Here is a 22,652-nt window from a genome sequence, read left to right on the forward strand (position 1 = left end):
AACAACAAAACCCATGAAATTCATAAAAGGTATCAGTAGCATTATCTCCAGACTTGTAACTCCTCAAAATCACCCATCTAGAAATCAGCTACATTAAAAGAGAATAGTTAATCTAATAACATGAATGATTCAATCCAGCTTTGCTTTACCCTTTACTTTTCATTTCACACAGTCAGTAGGTAAATAAACATGACTTTATAACCTGATACTTGGCCATTCATTAGACTTAATCACTCTAACAATTTACTTCAAACACATTCATTTCATAATGGCTAACACAACAGGCAAAGAAGCTTAAGAACTTACATAGGTGGCTTTACATTCACAAGACACATTTACAACTTCCAATACCTAAAATATGTTTGCATGTTTAAGGTATATAGGAACTTATTAAGACAAACAATGTACTTTGAGAAACTGACATTAAGGCTTATTTCTGTGGCTTGTTGATCCACATTGAAAACAGCACTTTGCCAACATTAACTACGTAACAAACAAAAAGCTCACTACATCTGCCTTAAAGCACTAGCTACGCAGATAGGCACAATGAGCACAGGTACAAGGAAGGCAGGATGCAGGTGAAACAAATACATGTTTTTACAAACAGTATGGGTACAGTCAAGAAACTTCAGAGCAATCCCATCTTCTGGTGAAGAACAGATGGGACACAGAGAATACTTGTTGAAATACCAGTAAAAATCAAGTATAACTCCAAGCACAAGAGGCCCTTGATTAAGAAGCATTTGGCAAGTGACACAGTAAGAAACTACTTTACCACAAGAGATTAACAAAGACATCTCCGCATTCCAGACAAAAGGGTAGAACTTCTTTTACCCACATAACATAATCATCTCTGAGCAGAGAGAACCCAAACTCTACCAGAGGAAACAAACTAATAACTTAGTTAAGTTATTTATAATTTATGAAATAACAGAAATAACATAGGTTATGATAAAAGGGGAGGGACAAAGCCCCACTCCTCAAAATGCTACGATGATATCAGAAGAGAAGCACATTGCACTGGGAGTACATATCTCGTCATTTTGTTCAGCCTTCACAAGTCTCATGCACTGAGGAAGACATTTCTTTTGCTGCAGAAACTCCTGTGCTAGTGGAAGGCAAGCCTCTCCACTCAGAAGCACTGAAGGTCCTCACAGGCCACACCATAGAGTGTGAATGTATGTGGTAAAATCCAGGACTGGGCTTTACCATGCTGGACTACAGCCATGCCAGGGGCTGGCTAGATAAGGGAATGACAGAAAGACATGGGAAGCAGTTCACTCTTGTGCCCTAATAGCCTTGTCAAGGATAAAAGTGACTGTTCATGCTCCAAAAGTCTTTGGATAAGTCTTCCTCCTCAACTTCTATGCATCTAAGACATATTAACATATATAAAATAAACTTTGAAAATTAAAACTCCCATAGAAAATCCCACTCTAAAGAGGAAATAAAACTATGCAAGGGCCTATTACTAATAAATGGAGCACAGAAGCCCACTGCTTAATGAGATTGTCAGATAGAGAATCTCAGAATGAGAATATATGCAAGAGACATGGAGACAGCACCATCGACCAACATGGTAACAAAACATCTCAAACGTGGGATCCAGCAGCTAAGGTACAAATACTAGATTCTTTTAAGGGCCTGAGACTGGATCAGTTTCTATACAAATCAAATTTATAGAATTATATGAAGCGTTAGGAAGGAAAGATCAAGTGCAAAGCGATTGCGCTAACATGACTGTGTGCATTTCTGCTGACAAAATTACAGACTGTTCTCACCTGAAGAACTACAGCACCAAATCTAGAGAATACAGATACAACAGCCTTGCTAGACAGTATTAAAAATCTGCTACAGCTCCTATAAAAGTTAGAAGGAATTAACTGAGTCAATTCAATTTGACTGAGCAGCAAAGCACTGATCACTTCAATTTCTTCTTGTAAGTAAATCATAATTCAGCTAGATAAATAAACTAACATTTCATAAATAAAACCTCAGAAAAGGCAAGTGCAGAAGAACACAGTTTCATTTTCAATGACTATTTTCCATCTCCTAGTACCATAACACTGCTTTTCAAGTAATTTACAGTTAAAATCTTATTTTCTTTTAAACATTTCTGGACTACTTCTAGTCAGTCAACTCAATTTTTTCCCCTCAATAATGGTATCTACCCATATATAAGTTTAGGCCAAAACTGAATTGGCAACAACATACTGCTCCTTACCACTCCTGACATTCTTCATTTCCTCTCACCACATTCAGATTGTTAACTTTTACTAGTATAGAAAGTCTTGTCCAAGTCTCTGTAATGCTTTTATTGGAAAATAAAAGGAAACTGCTCTCCTAGAAGACAGTTCCCAATATCATAAAGGCATAAAAGTAGGTGGCCATGTGCAAATGTAAAAGGAGGGTAAGTTTTACTAACTTCACAATATATTCTTTTCTTCCTGGAAAACACAGTGAAAATCTTTAAGTCTTCTGGTGATCTCATTGCGCTGAGACCAGCACAGTTCCCAAACCCATGACTCATTCCAATCCCAGCAAAAAAAAACTGCTGGAGAGACAGATGTTTTGTTTATGAATTAATTCCTTCAGTACGTCCTGCTCATAATAAAAAATAATCAGGCTTTAGTTTGTATGTAAAACATAAAGCAGGACAGTCATATTCCTGCATTACTCTTTTCTAAAGGGCTCCTCTCCAGCTCCCTCCAGATGGCCATGAGCCCCACCAAGCCAGTCCCACCTGTGGGCCCACATCCCAGCCTGGCCTCAGGCCATCCCTACAGCCCTGTGAGACCAAAGTTCCTCTCAGCAGAACTTCTTCTGATCCAGCCCCCCCAGCTGCTGGTGGGCTGATACCCCAGCCCAGGCTTGACCTCATCCCCAGGGAGGTGTCCCATGCCCCAGGCTGAGGCCACCCAACAGCCTGGACCACAGGGATCCCTCACCACTCCTGGTGCCACAACCAAAGGGAACCTCCAGCTCACAGAGCACCTGGGCAGGTTTAACCAACGTGAGAAACAAAAGATCAACTTAAACCCACTGGCAGCTGTTTGCACAAGGAACACCAGCAACAGCTTGAGTAAACGCACTAAGCGGCAAACAGGATCCAAAGCCTGTGCTTACTCAAACCTTTTGCAGTTATTCCAAGTTCATAAGGACAGGGGAGGGAAAACAAAGGAATCAAGCAAACAAAACTTATTTTTACTTGCTTTTTAGCAAGTAAAGGTTTTTAGAAGGTTTTAAGTAATGGATGGCAGATAATCAGAGAGACTACTGCAGAAGGTACCAGCAAAGGACAGCCAAAGCAATGAGAGTAGAGAAGCACAAGGAAGGAAAGTCAGAACACCTAATCATTGCCTGCACATAGTAATGCAGCAGCAGTAGCCAGCTGGAGCTATTTCTTCTTCAAATAAAAGGTAATTATGCAAGAGACTGCCCAGCTCAGCAGTGGGAAAGAAGACAACATGCATCTGAAAAGCTATACCACTGAATCAAAAACTTTCTGCTTATATGCGGTTAGCAAGGGCAGCAAGGACTTCAAAAGTGCAGATGGAGATCTTCAGAGGGAGGGCTGAAAAACTTCTGCAGAAAGACAGCAGCAGCCTGATTTAACGATGACCTAAAAAGGCTGTAGCACTCCCTGTCACCACACCTCCTGTAGGCAAGCCTCAATGCACAGAGCCAAAGTAAATGATAACGTTCTTCGAAACACCAGCATCACAAGGACATACATAATCCTGCTGACAAGCTCTGAGCTGAGACTTAGTAGAAAAGAAAAATGATACAAGTAATTCTAGTCTAATAAGAGCACATTAAAAATTGCTTCAGTGACACTGGCAAGAAACCCAAATTAGACAGGAGGCAAAGGAGCTGCCAAGCCTTGCCAGTTCTTCCACTCTAAGGCAAGATAAAAAGATAAGCACTTCAACAACAGTATTACAATTAGAGAGACATATACATCCTTTATGTATCAATAAAAATTCCTGGTTATTCAAATACAACATGCATAATAGTGCTCAAACTACAACTCATCAACATTTATCAACATCCTGGGAGCATAATTCCATTCTAGTAAGATGATAAATAGAGCAGCCAAAAAGGAGAATTATGCACAAAATGCTCTTGCTCACAGTTAAGAATGGTTCCTGTTCCATATGGACCACCAGTAGGCAGTCATCTGAATTTAAGAAATTCTGTAAACTTGAAATTAAAACAGAAAGTAAAACCTTGAACCTATAAGCACATCTGACCAGAAAGAAAAACAAGTTCAAATAGTTTACATTGCTATTGTGTACACATAACAGAGGAATTAACACTTAAAATCAGACTTTTGAGCAATTTGTGCAGTGGTTCAAAAAAAGTAAAAGCAGTTTCACAGATACTAGAAGATGTAACTATCAGTAAGAGACTAGGCTACAAGCCTCAATAGTTTAATTCTATTTTTCAAAATGCTGGGTATATAAAAAATAAGACTGAAACTTCTCCCTGAACAGTTATGAGAAATTTTGAGGTAATATTTCAAAATAAACCTTGCTGAATTTCAAAGGCTTATTTTCCACAGGATTGCTCCCTGTTTGGTCAGTGAATATATAAAATGACAAGCACAACTGCCCATTGTAAACAAGCACTCTTATACCCACTTACAGATAAAAAAGATTCTTTACAGCATTCTCTGTTGCATAAGGAGGCGACATTTTGAAATTCAAAGTAGAAAACATCAATAAAACCAAAATAAACAGGTACCAATGACAGGCATAATTTCAGTTAAGACTTACTTATAGTAGAACACCAAAAACAATGGATCAACTTATTTGTGGTGACAGGACAATGAGGAAGTTTTTGTTCAGAAAGAAGTTTAAACTCTACGGAAACTCAGGAAATAGATTTCAAAAGTATTTCAAAAGATCCATTCCCTACTGGGGGTAACTCAAACATACATTATTTAGAACTGATATTTCTCTAAGCAGTTAACACCAACTCGAGGTAACCTCCTGTGGGAAACAGTAAAGGTAAGAAGATTTTCAGAAAGCTGGGAAAGCAGGCCTTAGAAACAGAAAGAACAGAGAATTAGCTGCAGCTAGTATTAGATATATAGTAGTATAAAGGTATTTTTTTGTCCCAGGACATGAAATTAGGAAATGTCATTGCTACATCTGTCAAAACCAAAGGAAACCCCTTTAAGCATACAAGATATAAATAAATAAATAAATAAATGGAACACATAATTGCTTGGCCTGTTTTAATATCCTTTAGTCTAACTTACTACTAATGTCCATTTATACAATTTATACCTCAGCTGCATCTGCATAATACTTCAAACTCACAAACTCTGCCAGGGTGCATTAATGCATTAAAAAGTAGTAATGAAACTAGTAATCTGACATTTCAAAATCAGAAACTATTGTCCCTGTCTTGATGGATAAAATTAGTTTGAACAGCATTAGAAGAAATACAGATTTGAATCTTCAAAATCGAAATTTAAAACTGAAAAAAGTAAGAGCTTTCCATTTAGCACATGATAATTCTGCCATTTAGCATTTGACAGATCAAACCACTACATATCTGTCCATGCAAAGGATGAGCACTTACTTGGACATTTTGGTTGCAGAATGCACAGCTCATATTCGACAGATGGACATGTCCTGTTTGCACCATGCTTAATTACAGTGCTCTGCCAAGCATTCCTCTCTTGCTTGAGCATTCCTTGTTACAAACCAGGTTCATTCCTGCGCTTGTGACACATAAGCATGAGGTAACTGCAGGGCTTATGCACAAGATAAAGGTATGCAACAGACTCATGAATCATGTGCATCCATGCTGGGATTACTCAGCGCTTTTGCAGCAAACCACAGATAGTACAATGGGCAAAGGATAAATGGTGATCCTGACAGGGTTTTAAGATGGGCTCCTTGGCATCTGCTGAAGAGATCCTACAGACCCATTAAAGACAAGGGGTTTGACATAATCTACAAAGAATTTGGAAAATTTGTATCTATTTAAAAGTGGATTTGAAAACTGTCACTTACACTCAAATTGTCATTTTCACTCAAATAAAAATCCACAATGACAGCCATCAAGCATTCCCAAAGGAGAAGGAAACTAGAAACATAGAGCATATTCATAAAAAGAGGTTAGGTGAAGAAATGAAACCAGTCAAGTCTTTAGTGACAGTTTAAATCAAATGAAAAACCTAAGATTCCAACTCCTATTGAGTTTTCCCTTACAGTTATTAATTTTTTCAAATATAAATTACAAGTCTTTAGGCAGAAAGCTTAATTGCTTGCTTTGTATCAAGCAAGTTCCAGACAGAAACAGACAGTTTTTCTCCTTTTCCAAAATTAGGCTTTGACTGAACAGAATTTCTGGGATGATGAAACATGCTTACCAAGCACAGCCAAAAGTGAAATTCCATGTAACTTCCTTTTGGTTTCCTTTGAATTACTGCATATGTGAATTAGTTACCTTGAAGAACAGCAAATTATATTAACTACAAGGCATCCTTAAATTGTATGAAAAAGCAAGGTGCCAGTTACCACCTTCTAGCATAATCATACAAAACAAAGAGGTTATCAATAGGCAGAGAGCACAGCTCTTCCTTCAAGCCAGAGCAGCAAAAGATATTTTCAACTTCACCGACAAACTGCTACATTTTAGTTGGTCTAATAATAGGAAATGCTCCAAAATACAAAATAAAAAAACAATTGAATGGCCAATCCTAAAGTTATGTGTAGTAATACTGTGTATACTATAAGTACATAAACAGATGCAAACTGAAAGTACACTGAAATAAAACACTAGACTTGAAAATTCACATTTGTAAATTGTATCCTTCTGACGCACATAAGGTTTCCTCTTCCCATTTTAGTTCAGAGACAGCATTCCACATACTATAACAGAGGGCTTAACATGGGTTTATCTCCAGTATACCCACTCTATTAATAACCAACAGGGAAAAAAAAAGGAAAAAAAGAAGCAAACCTATATGTAAAGGTTAGATTTTCAAGCCATTCTCACCTGAGTAGAAGGGCAGTATCATAGGGAAAGCTTCCCTTTCTCTTCCTGCTCTATTTCAAAATGACCTTTCTGTGATTACCTTCATAAACTTGTTTTGCTAAATTGGAAATATCTACAAACATTGCTGTGCCTGCTGGTGGAAAATGGTAGGCAAAAGGATCATCTTTGGTCATTCTGAATCTTGAACATGGAAAACAATGCAGAAAAGAGTATCCGGAAGAGCATCCATTTCTATTTCCATAAAATGATGTACAGTATCTGCACTACCAGTAAGTCTAGAATTTAGAACAGCTCATAGAAATAATATGTATTAGGCAGCCACCACTGGCATTATGCAAGCTTCAGTGTGACATCAATGTTCTTCTTTTAAAACTCAAACCACTAAACAGGATTGATGCCTACTGACTTGTGGATTAAAAGAAACTGCTTGCAATGAAGCATTTGGTTGACTTAAGAGATTGCATTTTTAGAAAATCATTTTCTGGCAGTCTCACTGTTGCACATATTAACAGAAGATCTCAGAAATCATATTCTAAAAGAGGAATTGCCACCTCCACCTTAGAAAGGAAAAAAAAAATCATCCCAACTAACTTTATCAGTGTAGTCATAATTCTAGTGTCTGGCAGGAACAGTCTGTCTCTTACTTCAATGTTTCCTCTCATTATGTAGTTTAAGAAAAAAACGTTTGTCTCTATGCTAAATCAGCCCCAATATCCTCTAAAATTATTATGATAATCCAGGCACATGATTATTTTTTCACCACAGTACTACTTTCTGTTCAACACCTCTACTTCAACTCCATCAAGCTGTAACTCTTGTCCTGTGCTTACTGTTTTCATATAGTTTTGAGGAATGTCTTGAGCAATTCAAATCTGCAAATTTCATACCACAACCTGAATACACAGAATTGATAATGAACTTAGCTGGTTACAGGAGATGAAATAATTTCCCAATTTATGGAACTCCAGTGTGCATTTTTTTCAGGGGGGGGGAAGGAGTGAGCAGTACTATGCAGGTGATACAGAAGAAAAGGAATTAGGAGCAAAGTGTTGGATCTGAATGCCACACCTGTGGAATATTACCAGTTCTGATCCACACAAGTCTGCTTTTATTAGCTTTAGACCAAAGAAGACATAAAAAGAAATTACCTACTACCACTTTTCACATAAACTTAGTTTCAATAAGTGCTTACACTACTTTGTGTCTGATCTTTGAGCCTGTGTCCTCTAGTTCACATATACTGGCAGACTACATTTTGGAGTATTTCAGTCTTGTTTGAAGAACAATGTTTTGATGAGAGAGAGATCTAGGACAGTTTTACAGCTTTAATAAAATGCTCTCATTGTTATTACTCAACAACACGCTTTCAATGACAATAGGAATGATGTCATTTTTCTTACCTTCATTTAAGGAGAAGCAGAAACCTACAACACTGCAATCACACATGACAGAAATCGGTGGTACAATCCAAATATAATTTCAAAATGTGAATAGAGGGGTGCAGGTGAAAGGGAGAACAACATTCCCAACTTGCTTCAAGTTACCCAAGTTTCATGAAGAAACATGAGTCTACATATTTCAGGGCTTTTAAATCTACACTGAAGAGTCTACTTGGAATTAACATGTTATTCTGGCTATTTCTGCTGTAATTGACAATGAAAGAAGATTAATACAATCTTCCCTTCAAGCCCAGGTAATCTTTTTTTCATTTGCAATTTGTCAACACCCCGAAGATATTAACCATAGTCTTCAGCCCTATTCCTAGGCTATACTATTGCTGGGACAGAAAACTACAGAATGTTTTCATACAGTGCTTTCAAACCCAGTCAGTGTGGCTCTGAAGTTCTCACAAGAAGGTTACCTCATTCTCTCTTCCCTTGTGCTGCAAAGATGATGCTAACTGCGCTTCACACACGGAAAGAACTAGGTCCTTCAAACATCACCAGGTTTTCTCTGCCTTCTGTTACGAGAACTCGCCCTTCCCAGGATCTTACCTCCCAGTAGTCAGGAGGGTAGTGCAGCTGTATTCACACTGAGGAGATGTGTTCTCAATGTACCAGTACATTTGGTGACTTTTAAGTTTACTCTAAGACTTGTCAGGTTTCCTAAAATAACGTACATATGTTTGCTGAGCATTCAAATGTGAGCAGTATTCCTTCTAGCTTTTGCAGATCTGTTAACTGCTTCAAGGTATCTGACACCCAGTAAGCCCAAGGTACAAACACCAGAGGAAAGGCATAAAATGGAGACTCAAATTGCTACTCACCTTATCACCAAAAGTTCCTGCTCTTCTACAATCAAAGCAGATAGCCTTGTTAAATAAACTATGTAAATCAGATTCAAGATCAAATGCAAATGTTTACTGTCTTTTGTCTTTCCTGCTATACAACAGAACTATTTACCGCTCTGATGCCTTTTCACAACTGCAATAAGAATGATTCAGATCTAGTACTTCCTTGTACACAGCTCTGGCTTCACCAGAAACACAATTCCCTCCTTTATTCATTCCTAAAAGGAATCAAAAATAGCTTTACTCAGGGGGTGTAAGCCCTATTACAATACAGTGGCAAGGCCAGAGAAGTGTGAGAATGTACACTGAAGTCAAAATGAAAATATTTTTAAGCAAATTTGCATCAACTAGGATTGATTATTCTAGATTGTTAAAATCTTATCCAGATTATTAATACACTTCTGTGAGTACTCTGATCAATACTCTTTACTGAAGTGTGCATGGCATTCTACATCTTGCTAAATATCAAGGTTTTGTACATTTTTGCTGGTAGTTTAACACTTATCTTTGAAATCTTCTCCTTTCAATATCAAGCTTTCACACGAATCATGCTGTAACCTGAGTAGGCAACCTGATGAAACTAGAGTCTTTTTAACCACCCATACCTATGTGAAATTTGGTGAAGGAATGAAACAAAAGAAATGCAATCCGAGTCTGTAACAGCAGAACAATGAGAAAGAAACTTAAGAAAGAAGAAAACAAGAAAAGGAAGGGAATCCCTACTAATTTTTATATAAAGACAAATGTGCAACAGTGACAGGACAGACTTAAAAGAAAGGAGAAATGTCTTCCTCCAAGACAAAGAAAATCAGTAAGTGTCATCCATTCAACAGGGACCCAGAATCCTGTGAGGCACACAAAGTATCTTTAAAGTTAATGTTGGTCTGTGCTCATTATGTTCAACAACTGGAGAAATCCCTGAGAGAGATCTTCAGGACAGGCAGGTAAAGCCTCACAGATAATTACTTATATTTAAGAGCTCTTTCAGTAGCTTTCCCATTATGCAAGGATTCAGCCATGCATTTTATCATAGATGTTATCACTAATAAAATAAAACACAATATAAACAAAAGACAAAGGCAAATAAACCTCGAATGAACCAAAAATTTACCATACCCCACAGAGATAAGGCAGATCCGTTTGATTCTGCACACATTCACTTTGCAAATAACATTTTCATCCTTACCCAGTAAGTATCAGCTATCATGCTACCATCACAAGTTTCTCAGGGTTGCCTATGTAAGTTTCAGTCTTCAAGCAAAATAACCCACCCAGAAACTCAAAGGTCTGAATCTAAGCCTTGGTAGATATAAGAAATACTAAAAAGTTGCTTGGGGTTTTTTAATAGTGAGTTTACATACAATGCAGATGTACAGTATACATTTCAGGGGTGATGTTGAGTCACAATATGAACTAACAGCCTTTATTCAGCCTGACAAGTACATCAAGGCCACCAATGAAACACACTGTATACAGATAGGAAGGTAAGTTTCAAAAAAGAGACCGACTGAGCAATATCCTTATAAGGGTCTTAGTGCACCCTAAATGGAATTTAGATGTGCTTTCTTCTGGTCATTCACCACTAAGGTAGCTGAACTTAGTCTTCCACAAGTTCTTACACTTTCAAGAGTCCAACAGAACTAATCACCCTTTAAAAAGTGGGATATTATCAGGATTGCAGTGATTAAAAATTTTTACTATTCCTGTCTACATGTTAGAACGTTTTCGAAAATGAAGAGCCAACTACGTTTTTAAAGCTAATACCCCAAAATACTTTGGTCAGGGAGAAAAGGAGGGAAGGGGAAGCTTAGGGTTTTGGTTTTTTCTTCAAAAAAGTATTCACATTACTCCATTTGCTGAAAAAAGAAAGAAGCATTTCATTTGCAAAGTACACATGTGTTATAGACTACAAGATCTATTAGTATTTTAGAAGCTTCTGTCTCTCCAAGAAAATTTCATACAGAAAGGTTTGCAAGGACAGGCAGCTCTGCAAAAACCAAGATCTATAATAAAGGAGCCATGAATGTAGACACATAGCACATGGTACAAATATTGTTCTTACAACTTCTTAAAAGGCTTTCATCTAGCTTTTACAATGATACTAATTTCTCAAAAGCTACATCATTATAAGGGCTGCTTCTAAATCCTCATGAGAAAGATTCTGAAATTAAGAAAGAGAGTGTTAAGTGCATTCTGTGCTTTTATCTGCTATGCCTACTGATGTTTTAGTCTTTCTTCAAAGAGCAATCTTTTGTATGGCCATCTGCACAGCAAGTAAAGAAAGCAAGAAATGTTTTCCCAAATAAAGATATCACAAAACTGTGGGCATAGCCCTAAAAGCCAGATGTATACTTGGAATTCTTTGCAACTCATTAGTTTTAGTTGCTTGCTCAGTTTGACAATTCTAGCACCATTTATACTTGAGAGACTATTTTATTACTGTAGGAAAGAACAATTTCATAGGACCCCCAAGAGAACTGAGAGATTTCCATCTGGAATCAAGCAAGGATCTACTGCTAATAAACCTTCCAAAAATATTTTTGCCTCAGATGTCCGTTTGGGCCAAAGACCAAAACAAAAAAACCAAAATATTGTGGTTATGCAGAGATGCAAATTCATCTCTTAAAAAGCAAAGATCTCAGGTACACATACATATGTAATTAATTTACAAATTACGTAAATTATGTACTAAAGATAACCCTTAACCAATAATTTTAAAGAAACACAATAGAAAATTCAAAGTATTATATATATATTGCTCATACTTAAAGCGCTCAGACATTTTAGAACAATGAAAAATGACAACCAGAAGTGGAAGCAGCCCTTCAGTGTCCTGTGCCTTGTAATACAGATAATCCTGCACTGAAATCAATTGCTCCATTCAATGAAAGATTAAAAGATAACAGATACATTTCTCTTGCCTTTGAATGTACATTACTCACATTTTAAGCTTAATTAAATACAGAATACTCTGCATATAATAAAGTATATTAGACTTGCCAGCACCATACCAAGGCAAACAACCACCCACAATTTCAAATTTGTCTTTTCCTTTTCAGTGACCCTTAAGCACTGGCAAAGCATTGGCTTCTTTTGTTCCACAACAGAATAAGAAGCAACCATTTAATTACATATCTAACATAATTCCAGGTCCTTCCTTATTCTATCTACATTTCTTCAGGCTTTTCATTTTAAGATGTTCACAAACAAGTTATCCTGCTCTGCTAATTTAAAAGCATTTATTCATAACAGCTATTATTTACTCAGTGTGTGTGGAATATTTCACATCCTGTCACAGAGTGCAGTAACATATCTGGAAAGATCCAGAACATACCACAGTGGCATTTGTAGAACACTTACCTTTCATCCCTTATCATCAATAACTTTGTTGTTTCATTTAAAGTATGCAACTCAGAAGAAACATTGTGAAAGGGGAGTAGAATTGCAAGTAGAGGGAAATGGAAACTACAAAGGAAGTCACACAACTGCAGAATGATGGAATGGCTTGGGTTGGAAGGGACCTTAAAGATTATTCAGTTCCAGCACACATGGCTGGCTCTCAGCCAGCAGCACCCCCAAGTCCTTCTGGGCAGGGCTGCTCTGGGTTTGTTCATCCTCAGCCTGTGCTGATACCAGGGGTTGCCCCTGCCAGGTGCAGCACCTTGCACTTGGTCTTGTTAAAACTCCTAAGATTCCCATGGGCACAGTTCCTGAGGTTGTTTAGGTCCCTCTGCATGGCATCCCATCCTTCAGGTGTGTCAACCACACCACTCAGCCTGGTGTCACCCTGCAAACTTGCTGAGGGTGCACTCAATCCCTCTGTCTATATCAATGAAGAAGATACTAAATAAAACAGTTTACAGATCCCTAAGGAACAGCACTTGTCACTGATGTGCCTTGTCCCTGAGCCGTTGACTACTGCCCTCTGGATGTAACCATCCAACCAATTTCTTATCCATTTAACAGTCCACCCAGCAAATCCTTCTCTCTCCAGTTTAAAGAGAAGGATGTCGGGGAGGACCATGTCAAAGGTCCAGATAAATGACATCTGTAGCTTCCCTTGTCCACTGAGGGAGTCACTCCAACATAGAAGGCCTCTTGATCAGGCAGGACCTGCCCTGGGTGAAGTCGTGCTGGCTGTCTCAAGTCACCCTCCTGTCCTCAATGTGCCCTAGCATGGCTTCTAGGAGCATCTGTTCCATGACCTTCTCAGGCACAGAGGTGAGGCTGGCAAGTTGGTGGCTTCCAGGATCCTCCTTTCTATCCTTTTTCAAGATGGGCAAAATCCTACCCTTTTTCCAGTCATCTGGGTCACATCTTACTCTTCCCAAAATTACCTTGTTTCTAAGATAAACTAGAAAAAGTGTAATTATTTAAATGAAGAAGTAAGAACATGAAGAAAGGTGAGAACTCACCTATAAATAGAGGAAATCAATCTCTAGTCAACATTCTTTGACTAAACTTGCCAAAGTCAATGTTTAAACTGACACATGACAGGGAAATACACACCTAATAAGGCCCTTAAGAAGTCCCTAGGGACTGCTAAATGAGGTTTGAAAGAGAACAGCCCCGTGATTAAAATAATTTACAAAGGTTGCTAAGATAAAAAATAGTGAGAAATGAAGAAGAAATAGACAAAATTATAAAGGCAGAAAACAAAGAGTGACATTAGAAGGAGATTACACACAGCTGAGACCGTGTTACAGGAATAATCCTAATCCATGGAAGACAGCTGAACCAGTGCTACTGGTTCATTAATCAGATAAATACCTCCCATTGCTCCCACACCTCAGAAGACAGCTCATTGCACCTCTCTGTGTTTCAGTGGTACTGAACTCTCATTTCCTCCCATCTCAGACATGTTTCTAGGGGAATTGCTGCATTTCCTGGGAGTCCTCTAATATCGCTTTTCTATTTTCAGGAAATTTTATTCAGCATAACATACTACAATACTTTCTGTATATCACAGTCTGGATTCCACTTTTCTGAATCCCTACTGTCCCCTCCTCAGCATGTCTCACTGAGTGAAATGAAAAGCACTTTCCTCTTACGGCAAGCTAAATTATGTATTTACCCCTCTATCAGAAAAGCAAGGTTCCCTTTTAGTCATAGCAGACATCAATTGTCAACCTCACCTCGTGCCACCCTTTTGAAAATGGAGGGAGGAGAAATGTTTAAATAAAAAGGCAAAAGTAAGTATGAGCACTCATGTCAAAGCTGGGAACATCCTGAAGCTCAGATAAGCCTTTGCTGTACGAACATGAATAAATCCACATAGTGGGGGGAACATAGAGAAAAACAACCTGGGATTTACTGCTTTGTCACCAGCAGGAAGTGAGAAAATGCTCACAGCCACCAAACCAGCTCCCTACGAAACATCCAGACACTACACCTTCACAAGGGTGGCTTTTATTGCTCCACCTGTGAAAATTCATTTCCTTCTGTGCAGAGACATGTACAGACTATGTGTGGGGTACGTGCACAAACTATGTCAGACACAGAGGATCACACAACAGATGCATCATGAAAGAGACAGAAAAACAGCCCATATACATCACTGCCTGTTTTACTCTAAAAACCTAAGTAACAGGTTTGTTATAAGCTGGAAAGGGAAGATGTTTGTGTTACACATTGAGCAAGATTCTCCATGGGATGAATTCACAAATTTTTAAGAGGCCTTCAAATGCACACAGAGTTGATTACAAATTTCTTATTGAATTGCTTAAAAGATAAAGTCTGATACACTGATAATCTATAAAAACAGAACTAGAAAGATGTATTATCACAGTTTTACTACAGATATCACCTTGAACAACTCATTTAAGATCATTTCCTTCTGCAGAAAATGAGGGGTCACCACACCCAGCTCATGAATGTATAAGAGAGTTTGGCATCTGCTAAGCACTTAAGGGACCACCAGGTCAGTGTTACAGGGCTGCACAAATGCATTCTTCAGCTTAATCACTGCTCAGAGAGAGCTGGAAGGAAGCCTCACTTAGCACCCAAAGTGGTACCTGGGTTACTGTCAAAGACAATCCATTCCTGCACTTTCCACTGTAACCAAATAGAACAGAAAAAGCAAAAACAAAACTGCACATTTAGCTTTTGAATTAATAACAAGCCTACTTTCACACACAAAACCAGTCAGTATTACCAAGTTAAGATTTGAAGACATCAGCTGTTACTGTCTGAAACAAGCAACTAATCACAAGCTATGTCAGCATCTTGACTATATCCTGCTTCACAAGTTTCCATAGGGAACAAACATGAAATAAACAAGTGTTTGATACTACTGGAGAATTCTCAGTTTTCTTTACCCAAACATCCAGAAAACTAAACCAGCTCCCTAATAAATTAGTGGAGAGGAACAGAAAGCAGAGTTGCAAACATGGTCTTATCACCCCTTAAGAGGAATGCAGAAGCACTGTTATTGCACTCCAAGGACAATAGGATCAAGCCCTGCCTCAGCCCACATCTGCCCACTCTCACAAATAAGCAATCATTTCTACAAGAATAAATGAGAAGATTTATATAGAAGTAACCAGGAGTAGAACTGGACCCACAGGCATCTGGAACCATCATAAGCCCTTATACTCCCACTCCAAAACACTGTTGTATTTTTCACAATAACCACCACTGAAAGAAAAAGAAGGGCAGTTTAATGCGCTGTTGTTTTACATGACATGACTAAATCCAGTATATTTCTTAGCTTACAGAGCTTATCCTTGAAGTTTTCTTTTTAGGAGGTTAAAATGCATAATGTTTGCCCCCCAAAAAGTTAAAAGTTACTGAAGTTTAATATTTTTTAATTGCTTACTTCTTGTCCCCTAAAATGAAACATTGTTTAGCAACCAAACAGAACCTGAAACTAGTCTTTTATGTAATCTCACAAGGACCTGAAGGTGCCCTATACGTGGCTCCTATCTACCAAATTCCTTTATGAGGTATAGGCACACTGGTTCCTTAATCCTTTAAAGGCTGTCACATTAGCCTTTGGTCAGATAAGGGCTCTGCGTTAAAATATCATATTGGGCACAAGGAATTTACTTTTAAGACACTAAATGCCATATTTCAGATCCCATCAAATCATTAAAGTAAGTTAGAGGTCCCAGGTCCTAGCTTCCTCCTGAAAAATTTTACAGATAATCAATTAGCTTACCTTCCCAAAGCTTTCTCAAGAGACATCCCCAAGCATCTGATTTCCTGGGCTGGGGACAAGAACCATCCACAATTCAGTATGACCTTGGCAAACTGGGGCAAGCAGGGACAGTGGTGTGTAAATGAGGTGGAACCCAACAGACACAGCTACCTTCAGCTAACACAGCAGTAACAAAATTGTATTGCCTTACTCCCAACGCACATGAAAGCTATTTCTTCAGTTCATGCTTTTTAATACTGCTTACTGAAGTAATGTCATTACTATTTTGTGAAACACTACAATGCTGTGATTCATGCCCCCAAGGCTTTCAACTCCTTCCACTGACTTGACAGGAAATGTGGACATCTCAGGTCAGAAGACAATCAGGTGCCTAAGTAGACAGCATTAACTCACAAGTCAATGCAGAACTGACATAAAAGACTCTTGCTTTAAGCCCAGACTCAATCAAAAACACAATCTGTGTCTAAGTACAAGTTAATTAACAATTCTGCAAGGTAGAACTGATCACCTATGGCAAAACCTTAATCTTGTATGTGCATATTTAAACAATAGGTTATATACTGCAACTGCATCTCAGCATCTATGAAACACATTACCTAGCCCTATAGTTACATACTAAAGGAACATCTGAAGCCTTACTAAATACACAGGAAACAGAAACATTAAAGCAACTCTATGGGACAAAGCTTGCCTACCTGCTCTGTTCAAGTCCCAGTGAAGTCAGCTACAGCCTTTAGTTTCCACAGGAGTTAAATTAAATCAGAATCTTCAAAACAAACACTTTCATTGTGAATTTCGGTATGTATATTTCAGGCCCTGGTAAACTGAAAGCCATCCAAATATCCCAACTTAGAGCAAACACAGTCTGATGTTATAGCCAAACTAGTCAATTGTCCAGAAAAAGAAACATGAAAACATGTAAAGATTCCGTCTTGGTTACATTTTTCAAATACAGATCATACGTTACCAATGATGTGGGAAGCATCCAGCACCTCATATGCTGTTGAATCATTCTCTGCTCCTCTGACAGTCACTTCTGAACAGCTGCAAATGCACACAGGCTACAGTAAAACCAATGTTTTAAATAAATAATTGACACATTAGTTTTCTTAAGTTGTGAGTTTTACTAAAGTAAGTCAAGAATAATGCTTTTTCAAAGAACATATTGAAAGTGTGTTTATAATGAAACTGAAATTCTGTACTGATCGAGACAAAAATTAATAGCTTGGGCACAATGTAAGATGATTCTTAAAAGGTCCCCATTTAAGGTTCAAAAAAAAGTAGGTTAGGAAAATTTCAGTTCCAGTAACCAAGTACTCCATTCCATCTGAGAACGTGCCTCTGAGTTCACTCAGCTGTCTGCTTACAAAACAAAGTCTTCTTTGTTTGATATCCCCTCACACTAGTGAACCTCTATATTTACAAGCTGCAACTTCCTTTCTATATCTCGCAAAACAAATCATAGAGCACCCTGAGTTGGAATGAGTTGGACCCTCAAAGATCATGAAGTCAAACTCCTGCCCTTGCACAGACAAGCCCAAGAATCACACCATGGGCCTGAGAACACTGTCCAAAAAAAGCTAAGCTTAACACAGCTCTTCTCCTAAAGAGAGTGGTATAATAAAACTGTGAAAGGAACTGCCAGAGGTCCCATCCAAACTCAGCTGTTCTGTGATCTTCTGGGGGTTTTTGTTTTTTAAGTCAGACTGCTTCTTTAAGGCAACCCCTTCAGCATAGATCTAATTTTAAAATAACAAAACTTGTAAATTTGGAGCTTAAGCACCCACCTTTAAATCTGTCCTTAAGACACTAAGGGCACCTGAATGCAAGTTTTATGTTGGCCCTTTCCTGTGGAAAGACACCAGACACTTTTTTGTCTCTCTGAATCTTGTAACTTTCATACAATGAAAAACGTGGCAAAGGCCCAGGTGCAGAGCCCACGTGCAGTGGATTCCTACCAGCAATGAACTGGTGGCCAGCAGGAAGCCAGAAAGAAGCCCCTTTGCATTGTTGTTACACATGAGCAGAGCACATGTCTGAGCATCCATCCTTTCCCCATGCTGCCTGAAAGCCTAAGGCCCCAGCATGGCATCCTACAGACTTACAAGTGTTTGCTGTTAGAGGGTAGAGTTGATTGTTAACCTACACTGAAAAAATTGCCTCTTCAAAAAACTATTTGACATGTTTATATTAAAGTCACAGAGGTGCTAACAGACTAGTCACTAACCTCTGGTTATATCGAAGCACTTGGACACTTTATTACATTGTCAGGAACCTGCCATACAAGCTCAAGGAAATAATTGAACTAACAGGAACTCACTCTGTAATTCCAATGTGTCAATAACTGATCATATTCTTTCCTTCTTTCTTTCCACATATGACTAACAACATTGAACGGAGCATTATGTAGCTTTAAATGAATACAGAAAGTTGATATGCTCAGATAATGGCCCATTAAAGGCAAACAATTCAAGAGGAAGCTCATGAACATCCTAGAATTTCTACTAATTACCAAGAGGGAGTTTTCCAAGTGTATACTGCATATGACAAGCTGCTTGCTCTTCCCCTCCTCCTAAATACACTAGCAAGTGGAAATGTAGGAAAAATATTAGATTACATCTCAATTTTGCACCTCAACAACCCTGAAGAAAATCTGTAAGTAAAGTTAAGGAATTACTGTTTTGGCTCTCCAAGCAAGTATTTGCAAGACACAAAGAGTGTTTTCTAAAACAGCCTGCAAACATAGCACAGAATGGCTTGTGAAAAGGAGACCCAAAACCAAACTGTGTAAATAAAAAACTTGTTGGCCAGCACAGTTACAAGAAAAAATAAGTATTTCTTTTTTGCAGATGAATTGCAGACAAGCACCAAATTTTACAGAAGTTACGTTTCCAGTTTTATCTCATGGTGATCCATCAAGAAAAAGGAATTGTTTCCACAGCAGCAGAATGTTAATAATTTAACCATGGCTTAAGTAGGAGTATGTTAATTTCTTATATTGAAATCTACTCCAAAACAAGTTTATTTATTACTGTTATACATTTAATTGTACTGTTTTATGCACAGACAAGAAAAACTCAACCTACTCAGAAACCTATTTTCCAAAGTCTCTTCATCCTAAGTGTTTCACACAGATACACATAATCTGAGGGCATGCCCTATTATTAATGGATCTGTCTGTAATTACACAGCGTGTCTCAAACTACTTAGAAATTCCACATATATAAAAAACCTGTGCAGTCTCTAGGAAGAGATAATGAAGTGAAAGTGTCTGAAGTTTAAAACCACACAAGACAGTAAAGGCAGAAGAAAAAAACAACAAAAAAAAATTCCTGGAGCTGGCACCATTCTCATGTCTACAGCAAGACTAGAACCAAGGGCAAAAAACCCCCAAGTTCAGCTTTTAGTGCTGGACTTTAATCCGCAGTTCATGACCATAAAAACCTTCAGTAACTTGGATTCATAGCCACTGGTAAGAATCTGCACCACTGAGCAGCCTTGAACTCCCACAATGCTCCTGTTTCACTGAGGAAATCAAAATGCTACAGAACAGAAGTGTCTGCATTTTTTTCCCTTGGGGCTGTTGACAGTAGATTAGCACTGTTAACTACATATAAAAGTCTGAAACTGACAACACACACATAGAAACCTGGATCTTCCAAGCATCAGAAATCCAATACAAGTGATGTCTTGTAAAGAACACAGGAACATTACAGTCCGAACTGCTCCCAGACCTGCAGCACTTCAGCACAGCAGGAATCCTTTCCCAAAACTCTCTGCAAAGAAAAATGATGAAAGGGAAAGTAGGAATATGTAAAGTATCAAGCTAACTCATAATCATGCAATCCCATTTACAAAGAAATCTTTTATACTTATGACAAAGAAGCCCCACAGCACTGTCTGTGTCAAAAACCTCAGCTGAAGAGGATGTCTGCCTAAGCTTAAGATGGGAAAAAAGGTAGCTTAATGTTCAACTATGAGCTCTAGACCACCACAATGAACAACACATGCCAGAAGTCAACTGGGCCTCCAACAAATGTATACTGGAAAAGAAAATGGACTGCTGGGAAAAGATTTTTCAGGATGGAAGAGGATACTGGCAATTTTGAAAAGAGTTTGAATATAATGGTTTTGTTAAATGGTCTGATATCTTTTTGGCCCTCAGTTACCCAGTGAATATATTTCATGAGTTTATTTCTGCTATATGCAGCTTCAGAAATGCATTTGCTTTTGAAAAATCATCATTCCTTTCTGTGACAGCAAGTTACCCAGAGAAGGGAAAAAAAGTAGTAAGAGGCAATGTCCTTCCTCCCACTTCCCTAAAACCACTTTCTCCCTGCACGCTGCAGCCTAAATGTTCTATGACATCATTTAGGCAGGAAAACCAACAGTCCCTTCTGTTGTTAACATAGTTCTCATTTTGAATTATTATTACTATTTTCCTCTCCTTTTCTCCAAGCTTAAGAAATTTGTTGGGGATAAGATTAAAGATCTGTATAACCAGGGAATGCTGCACAACAAGAAACTGTAAACAAACACACAATGTTTATTAGAACTGATAAAATACTAGATACATCCTAGCTTGCATTTCCTGACTCAGAATAAGAAACAAGCAAACCAAAAGCCTGAATTTAAACATGCTTCTATACAGTTAAATCAGCACTAACTGCTGCAGTCATATGCAAAAGTGTATTAATGAATTCACTGGCATGTCTGGATACAATATAAATCAATGTCAAGGCTTTTTATTTCATCCATTTTTCAAATCCCCAGCATCACCAGATCACCAACCCAGGACTAGGAAAATTAAGTGTTCCCTTGAAAGACTTGATTTTTCTCTGCACACATGTTAGCTATGGCATTCCTGCTTGGTTAAAAACAGAAGACAAGTTTGTCTTACCACCATATTATCCGAACATCTGTGATTAAAACACTTTTGTACAACCTTGGCAATGTTACCTTACCAGCTGGACACTGGAAATAGACATTAAGTTACAAGGAAAGAAGAAAGAAAGAACAAATGCACTATTACTTAGACAGCATGCTTCTCCCCAAAGGAAACTAACAGCTACTATTTTGCAGGGCTAGCATTTCATAGAATTTTATACATAATAAAACAGAAGATATCCCATATAGTCTTATAAGCTGCATTTTTAAAAAAAGGTATTTTTAAGTTTTCTAAAATGTATGCTGTAATCTAATAACACTACAAACACAAGAAGTACCTACTGATGAATTCAACTTATTTAAGAAGTGAACTTCTAGTAGAAGTAGCCTTAAATAGTACAAAGAAAGAATATTCAACCAGGAGGGAGAAAAACCCCTTCAGACTGAGGACTTTATAAATGAATTATATTATTTTCACTGTCCAAACATCCCACATTCACACAGGACTGAGATGATCTGAACACAAATCTCAAAGGAAAAAAAAAACCCAAAGTACTTCTCTTTGACCTTTCTATAGCTCATAACATCATGTTATCATCACACTTCCCTGACTTTACAGGTTCCTATCCAGATCATGTCTAGGAGACACTCAGAAACTTGAGAATAAATGAAATAGAGATGAGAAATCAACATGTGCAAGTTAACAGAAGTCTCAGTTACCAAGAAAACACTCTTACTCAAGGGAAAGATACCCCTTTCCATTGCACAATTCTTCACAGCCTTTTTTTTCCACCTGGAAATTCCTTCACCTGAGGAAGCTATCACAAAATGGTGATTGGGCTAACTTCCAAAATGGTGCTTTCACTCTACACTCAAATGTTACAGTACTTTTTATTTTCACTGTTTTACCTCAGTGTATTTTTAAAGGTGCCATGCAACTTTTAAGGCATAGTCCTGAAAAAAATCAAGAGTAATAGGTGGGAAATTAGGGTAGCACGACTACAATGTAACTGCATTTCCTCAAGCAGAAAGGTCTTAAACATTTCACTGAAAGTGACTTTTTCAAGTATTTACCAAGCAGACGAAGATCAGCCCCATGGGGAACATTCTTCCTAAGGGCAAGAAGCTGTAAATTCCTATTCACAGAGTGTGGGGAAAAAAACAAATAAAGCCCAACAGCCCATTATGATTACTTGCACTCAAACTACCACAAGTATTCTGTGTTCATTATGTTTTCAGTTCTTAGGGCCTCATTAAAGTGACTTACTAGAATTACAGAAAAAATCAGAGGTAAAGTGT

At 38.0% G+C, this 22,652-nt stretch overlaps 1 protein-coding gene across 4 annotated transcripts in view; it reads right to left on the reverse strand.

Moving 5' to 3' along the window:
- STXBP6 (syntaxin binding protein 6) overlaps positions 1-22,652 on the reverse strand; it is a 95,003-nt gene that overhangs the window by 70,918 nt on the left and 1,433 nt on the right. The window contains exons 1-2 of one of the 4 annotated variants that reach the window (XM_030948789.1): positions 20,106-20,255; positions 17,434-17,510 (exon numbers count right to left, since the gene is read on the reverse strand). The exons of 1 other annotated variant lie outside the window; for it this stretch is intronic. The gene's annotated coding sequence lies outside the window, so the exon portion shown is untranslated. Of the gene's footprint in view, positions 1-17,433; positions 17,511-20,105; positions 20,256-22,652 lie in introns of those variants that run through there. 2 more of the 4 variants (XM_030948790.1, XM_030948788.1) reach the window with 2 other exon arrangements.

Source organism: Camarhynchus parvulus, chromosome 5 (genome assembly GCF_901933205.1).
Source record: "Camarhynchus parvulus chromosome 5, STF_HiC, whole genome shotgun sequence".
Classification (NCBI taxonomy): domain Eukaryota; kingdom Metazoa; phylum Chordata; class Aves; order Passeriformes; family Thraupidae; genus Camarhynchus; species Camarhynchus parvulus.